Source organism: Giraffa tippelskirchi, chromosome 7, assembly GCF_054371585.1.
Source record: "Giraffa tippelskirchi isolate mGirTip1 chromosome 7, T2T-mGirTip1v1.2.pri, whole genome shotgun sequence".
In the NCBI taxonomy this organism is placed as follows: Eukaryota; Metazoa; Chordata; class Mammalia; order Artiodactyla; family Giraffidae; genus Giraffa; species Giraffa tippelskirchi.
In genome coordinates, this window is record NC_137281.1 from 59,738,322 (window position 1) to 59,746,070 (window position 7,749).

Below are 7,749 nucleotides of genomic sequence, written 5' to 3' on the forward strand. Positions count from 1 at the left end.
TATCTTATATGGTACTCTCTGGGATTCCTTGATTTGGGTGGTTATTTTCTTTATCATGTTAGTGAAGTTTGCAACTATAATCTCCTCAAATATGTTCTCATACTCTTTCTTTTTTTCTTCTTCCTTGACCTGTATAATTCTAGTGTGGGTATGCTTATTGTTATTCCAGAGATCTCTGAGACTATCCTCATTTCTTTTAATTCCTTTTTCTTTATTCTGCTCTGCTTCAGTTATTTCCACCATTCTATCACTTTTCTGTTCTTCTGCCTCAAATAGTCTGCTATTGGTTCTCTCTGATGCATTTTTAATCTCAGCTATTATGTTGTTAATTGCTGATTTTTTATTCTTTAATTCTTCTAGGTCCTTGTTAAACATTTCTTGAATCTTCTTGATCTGGACCTCCAGTAAATAAATAAATAGCTATGTGCCTCTATTTTTCCCCTAAGATTTTGGATCATCTTTGCTATCATTACTCTGAATTCTTTTTCACATAGACTGCTTATTTCCCATTTATTTGTTTGATCTTGTGGGTTTTTGCTATGTTTCTTCATCTGCAACATGTTTCTTTGTCTTTTCATTTTGTTTAATCTACTGTGCTTGAAATCTCCTTTCTGCAGACTGGACTATCATAGTTCCTCTTAATTATGGAGTCTGCCCCCTGTGTATGGGATTGGATCAGTGCATTGTGAAGGTTTCCTGGTTTGGGGGACTTGTGACTTTGCTATGGTGGGTGGAGCTGGATTTTGCCTCTGTGGAAAGCTGTGCCATGCCCAGTAGTGTATTTTGGGGTATCTATAGGCTTGGTATGGCTTTGGGCAGCCTTTCTGCCATCAGCAGTATTGTGTTTCTGTTTTGCTAATGATTTGGCATGAGGCATCCAGCACTGGAGCTTTCTGGCCTTTGGGTAGGTCTTTGTCTTAGTGTTGACATGGAGGCCTTTGGAAGAGTTCTCATAGATTAATATTCCATGAGGTTGGGATTTCCCTGATGGTCCACAGTCCTGGGCTCAGGTCTACCACCTCAAGGTTTCAGGTTCAACCCCTTACTGTAGCATCAAGATTTCACAGGCCTCACATCATAGAAGAAAAAACCCCACAGCTGATGGGGAAGGCAACAGTCAATAGCCAGGAGCAGCCAAGGAAACTTGCACACTTACAAAGAGAAAGAAAGAAAGAAAAAAGAGGGAAAAAAGGAGAAAAACTGGAGTCAAAAAAAGAAGAGAGCAATCAAAACTATAAAATTAGAAAAAAATGAATTTATGTAAAAATAAGATACTTTAAAAAAGAAGAAACCAGGTACAAAAATAGAAATGAAAGGAATAACAAAGAAAGAACATGAGAACAATAAGCAAAAGGAAAGAAACAGAGTGGAAAATGGGGGGGGGAAGAAAGAAGTAAAAAAGGGGGGAAAGGAAAAAAGGGAGAAAAATGTATAAAGAATGTAGTTCCACCTTTGCCTCCCTAGGAGGCTCTCCAAATACTAGACTGTTCTCTGGACCTACTGTAGGGGCAGCTCAGACTCTAATCTGGCCCTATTCCTTCAGGTACTTGCCTCCAGCGTTCATGGTTGTCAAAGCTAGGTCTTTTTCTTTTGTGTGAATACTCACTGTGCTTTTATGTATTCCATAGACACAGAGTCTTCCTAGTTGATTATGTGGATTTAATCTGCAGCTAGTATGGAACGGTGGAAATGTTTTCAATCCTCTTCCTTAGCCACCATGCCCCTGGAGCATTGTGGTTTTATCTCCACCTTTGCATATCGGTGATCCACAGGAGTTTGCTCCTGAGGCTGCCCTGGAGGACTTAGGTCTGCCTTATTGAAGACCAGGCATGCAGCTGGCACAGCAGCTAGGATCATGGGGACCCCAGCAGCACAAGGTACACAGAGGAACCAGTGGCCACAGGCTCAAGGGATATGGCGCTCAGTTCAGTTTAGTCACTCAGTCGTGTCTGACTCTTTGCGATGCTCTTTGCAACAGGGAGGCAGCATGCCAGGCCTCCCTGGCCATCACCAACTCCCGGAGTCCACCCAAACTCATGTCCGTTGAGTTGGTGATGCCATCCAACCATCTCATCCTCTGTCGTCCCCTTCTCCACCTGCCCTCAATCTTTCCCAGCATCAGGGTCTTTTCCAATGAGTCAGCTCTTCGCATCAGGTGGCCAAAGTATTGGAGTTTCAGCTTCAACATCAGTCCTTCCAATGAACACCCAGGGCTGATCTCCTTTAGGATGAACTGGTTGGCTCTCCTTGCAGTCCAAGGGACTCTCAAGAGTCTTCTCCAACACCACAGCTCAAAAGCATCAATTCTTCGGCACTCAGTGTTCTTTATAGTCCAACTCTCACATCCATACGTGACCACTGGAAAAACCATAGCCTTGACTATCTGGATGTTTTTTGGCAAAGTAGCGTCTCTGCTTTTTAACATGCTGTCTAGGTTGGTCATAACTTTCCTTCCAAGGAGTAAGCGTCTTTTAATTTCATGGCTTAAGTCACCATCTGCAGTGATTTTGGAGCCCAGAAAGATAAAGTCAGCCACTGTTTCCACTGTTTCTCCATCTATTTGCCATGAAGTGATGGGACTGGATGCCATGATGTTAGTTTTCTGAATGTTGAGCTTTAAGCCAACATTTTCACTCTTTTCTTTCACTTTAATCAAGAGGCTCTTTAGTTCTTCTTCACTTTCTGCCATAAGGGTGGTGTCATCTGCATGTCTGAAGTTATTGGTATTTCTCCCGGCAGTCTTGATTCCAGTTTGTGCTTCCTCCAGCTCAGCGTTTCTCATGATGTACTCTGCATATAAGCTAAATAAGCAGGGTGACAATATACAGCCTTGACGTACTCCTTTCCCTATTTGGAACCAGTCTGTTGTTCCATGCCCAGTTCTAACTGTTGCTTCCTGACCTGCATACAGGTTTCTCAAGAGGCAGGTCAGGTGGTCTGGTATTCCCATATCTTTCAGAATTTTCCACAGTTTGTTGTGATCCACAGTCAAAGGCTTTGGCATAGTCAGTAAAGCAGAAATAGATGTTTTTCTGGAACTCTCTTGCTTTTTCGATGATCCAGCGGATGTTGGCAATTTGATCTCTGGTTCTTATGCCTTTTCTAAAACCAGCTTGAACATCTGGAAGTTCACTGTTCACATATTGCTGAAGCTGGCTTGGCGAATTTTGAGCATTGATATAGTGCTAGTAGGGTTTTTTCTGGCTTCTGGCAGCTCTGCCCCAGTGAAGGCCAGGCATGGGGGTAGCACATCTGCTTGATCACAGGAAAGCTGATTGGAGACTATTAGAGCATTTTTCTAGCCTCTGGAAGCTGGCATTCAATGAGATTCCCTGGCTGGTCCTCTTTAGATTGGTGCCATAGGCACCCCAAAGCTCCACCCCCATCTCCCTCCCCTGGCTGGAATCCTTCTCTATTGCTAGATGCAGCAGTCTCTCCAAGGGCCCTCTTGGCTGGGATCCTTCTCTATTACTTGGCATGCCAGGTGCTCAAAGGGTCCCCCTAGGTGAGGTTCTTCTCTATTGCTTGGTGCATTATGCACTCCAAGGGCCACCCTCTCTGGGGGATCTCTCTATTGATCAGAGGCCAGCACTGGCATGTGGGGAGAGAGAGGCTATAGTGATGGCTCCACACTCCGTGTGTGACTCAGCAGTATCGCCTGGCTTCCATGAGTACCCAGATTTCCCCCAAGGGCATTCCTTGCCATGATCTCCTCTCTCTCATCCCCTCAGGCTGCCTACCAAGTTTTGCTTGGATCTATGTATTCCTTTCCTGTGTTCAGGGACTGTTGCCCACTCTCAGCTGTTGCTCTGTGAGATTCTTTGCATCTGAAGATGTATTCTTGATGATCCCTGAAGAAAGAAGTACTCCTCATCCACCTACTCCTCCTTGATCTTGTTGAATCACCTCCTTGTCTTGATTGCTGAAATTGCAGTGTCCACATGGGGGTTCTTTATACATATTCTTTCTTTTATTGACACTTTCCTCCTTAGTGACTGTATTTTCTCATGGATTTAAACATCCACACAATGACAAGTTCCCAATTGTCATTTCCATCTTAGACTTCTCTGAATTGTAGAATTTTATATCCAGTTGCCTACTCTCCATGTTTATGTAGGTATGTAACCATCATCTCAAACTCAACTTGTTCAAAACAGAACTCCTACCTTCCACAATCTTTCCCATTACAGTTGGTAGCAACTCCATCCTTCCATTTCTTGAGGTCAAAATTCTCAGTGTCATCTTTGGCTACTTTTTTTGAAAGTATCCCCAATACAGTTTTTCTTTTTTTTTTTTTTTTTTAACAAATCTTATCACTGTACCTTCAACATTTAACCAAAGTTTCCTAGTTGTCATATCATCTTTAACCTAAGTTATTGCATAAGTTTACTAACTGCTTTCCCTGTTTCATCCCTTTCCCTCTGTAGTTAATTCCAGAGTGATTATTTTTAAATGAAAGTAATATTATGAGCTCCTCCCTGGTGGCTCAGATGGTAAAGCATCTGCCTATAGTGCGGGAGACCTGGGTTCAATCCCTGAGTTGGGAAGATCTCCTGGAGAAGGAAATGACAACCCACTCCAGTATTCTTGCCTGGAAAATCCCATGGATGGAGGAGCCTGGTAGGCTATAATCCATGGGGTCGCAAAGAGTTGGACACGACTGAGCGACTTCACTTACTTCTATTCAATACACTCAGTTGCTTCCCATCCATCACATAAAAGCCAAAGTCTTTACAGCATCTAAGGTCATACACATTCTGCATCTTTGCTATTATTCTCATCTTACCTACTACTCTCTCCTCTCTGCCATGACACAACAGTCTTCTTAAAGATTCTGGGCACCTTTGTGCCTCAGGGCCTTTACATTGGCTTTTTACTATGCCTGGACTGTTTTCCCTTTGAATATCTGTGACTCACCCTCTCATCTTCACATCTTTTTAAAAACACTTACTGTAGGATTGTGGCTTTTCTCATGTTTACTTTACTTTAGTGTTACCTTTCCCTCATTCTCTGCCTTGTTTTTCTCAAAGTAGTTACCATCATATGATGTCTGTTATATTACATATTAATTTTCTACTTATTGTCTGTATTCACTGATTGAACTATGTTTCATAAGGACAGGATTTTTTGTGTACTTTTTTCATTACTCTAACACTGCATAGATGAGTACTCAGCACAGAGAAATTACTAAAGGCATATTTATTGAATGAATTAATAACAAATGATGATATAAAGTACCTAGATTCTTAGTTGGTGGTTAGGTACTTAAAGAGGTGATTCTTTAAGTACCATGATTTATTAGAAAGTAGAGGATCAAAAAAAGCTGAGCTCAAACCAAGGGGTTGAGCATCTTCCTCCTCAGTTTTTCTCCATTTTTTTTTTGTACATTTCCCAGTATGTGCAAATCACTTGTTATAACATTTCTATTCTATCTCCTCTAGGTACTGACTACAGGTTAATTGCATTTTCTTAGAACATTTATAAGAAGCAACTGTTATATTTACTTGTCTATTATTCATTTCTCCTTACTGAGATAACAGTACCATGACTGTTTCTCAGGGGATTGCCCTTCCTTCAAGTTCAGCCTATGAAGTTTGGATGGATCTGAGATCTTCTCCCAGGCTCCATAGACTGATACTGAGCAATGGGGATGGATGGTTTTTCACAATTCAACAAGATCCAGTCAGAGCAAGCAAATTCTGGGATATTTGCTATAAGCACAGGTAAGAGAAACTTTTTCTCCTTAGATTGCACTAAAGCTAATGTAAACATGCCCTGTAGGAATCTACCATGTAGAAACGGGCTATCTGAGAATGAAGCCAACACAGGAAAGCAGAGTGGAGAGATGCAGACTGATTTCTGATGATAATGTTTGATCTCCTGGAGCTGGCTTCCTTGAACCCTATACCCAATGATTCATTTATATGACCCAGTAAATTCCCTTTTATGGTGAAACTGATTTGAGTGGGGTTGTGTCATTTACAACCAAAAGAATTCTGAGACCATATTTAGTAATTTTGCCATGTATAAACTAGTTTTTTGATGCTCACATCATCCTTAACTTCCATGGAAGTTTGTTGGAGCCATCTTTGCATCTCCAATACCACTTGCAGTGATCTAGCTAGGAGGTGCTTAATAAATACCTGGATGGATGAATGAATAAGGAAAATTTTACTGGTTCAAATTGTTATTTTTAAATAAGGGCTTCCGTTTGATCCTATGAAGCACAGTTATCTTTGCTCTGTAATTGCATGCCTTGTGTTTATAAATTTGATACATTTGAAGGAAAATGTCAATTTTATTTAGTGCAATTTTTAAAAACCACTTTTGAAAATGAGTTTCTGGATATCTTCTGGAACTAATATTTCAAAGATAAAAATCCTTTATGCATAGGTAATCTATCATAAGATAGTAGAGATTTGGAATTCTGGTTGACTTCTTAAGAAAGGATATGAATCTCCAATATGGTTAATGACAACCAATGAAGGGCAGCTAGCTGTGCATTTGGTTGGTTTGCAGTGTGTGTCTTTGGTTATAACAACTTCCAGAGATTTCACAGTAATTGGATAATTAATCTAATTAATCTACACATTGGATTGGTTGGCTTTGAATGAAAGACTATTACTTTTTTAGTTTCCTCATATTGAGAGTGCTGTAATGGTTCCCAGATCTTTCCTTCATAATTTTTTTGTGAGTGTACAATTATGATAAAATGTCTTTGAGCTATTGTTTGAATGCAATTATTTTACATTTTTGCATATTAATATAAAATTTTAGCTATCTTATTCAAAGATCATATTTATTCTACAGACTCTATTCTTTGTTTTAATGTTAAATTAATGTTAACTTAAATCCAAAATACCATGAAAAAGCTTACCATAGCTTCATGAGTGATAAACTCACTCTAAAGCTGTTCATTTTCCCTTAGAAGATCTTTATTCAAATACGTTTGCCACCAGAAAAACATAAGCAAGATTCTTCTCATGGCAAGGCCTGTTTTACTTCCACAAAGAAGAATTTCTTTGTTTCCTTGGCCTGACAATACCTGGTGTGATTGGAGAAGGTTTTAGCGAAGTCCAAAGTTGTGGCAGAATGTTCCATCCATTATCTTCTCCATTGGAGATATGATGAGGTTGCAAGAAACCAAACTCTCTTGAGATGATGAACACTTTCCTTCAGAGGCATTTGCCTGCTTATGACTCCTACTTTCTCAGACTCTGTAAGTCATATCTTTGACCATTTAGTGAGAAGGAGGAGAAATACCAGTCTTCTTCCCAAAGAGTGAACTGTGACAGGAAGTATGACCAAATTGGCCAGGGCTGCTATCCCACCACCTACAGGGCCTGGAGAGGTAAAAGTGGTGAGACAAACCATTACTGGTGGCAAGGGACTGCAAACCATGCCCAAAGGGAACACTGCAGTCAGCTCTGTGTGTTTCCAGAACTTTTGAATATTTATGAGATGCCAAGTTTGAGCTTTTATATGCAGCTACCCTAGTTGAAAATATTGGCAATGAACTCAACATTTTATAAAACCTAGGGCAACACTTGTGCACCCCCTTCTCCCCTTCCCCACCTTTGTCCTGTCCTTCTCTGCTTCCTTCCTCTTTATGCCGGGATGTGGGGAGGTGTTTCTGAGATCTGGCACTGAGAATCCCTGAGTATCCTGGTCTCCTTACCCTTTGCCGGGCTTCTGGGTGAATTTGGCCATCACTTAGCTTCCTTTCTAAGTATATTCTCTAAGAACCTT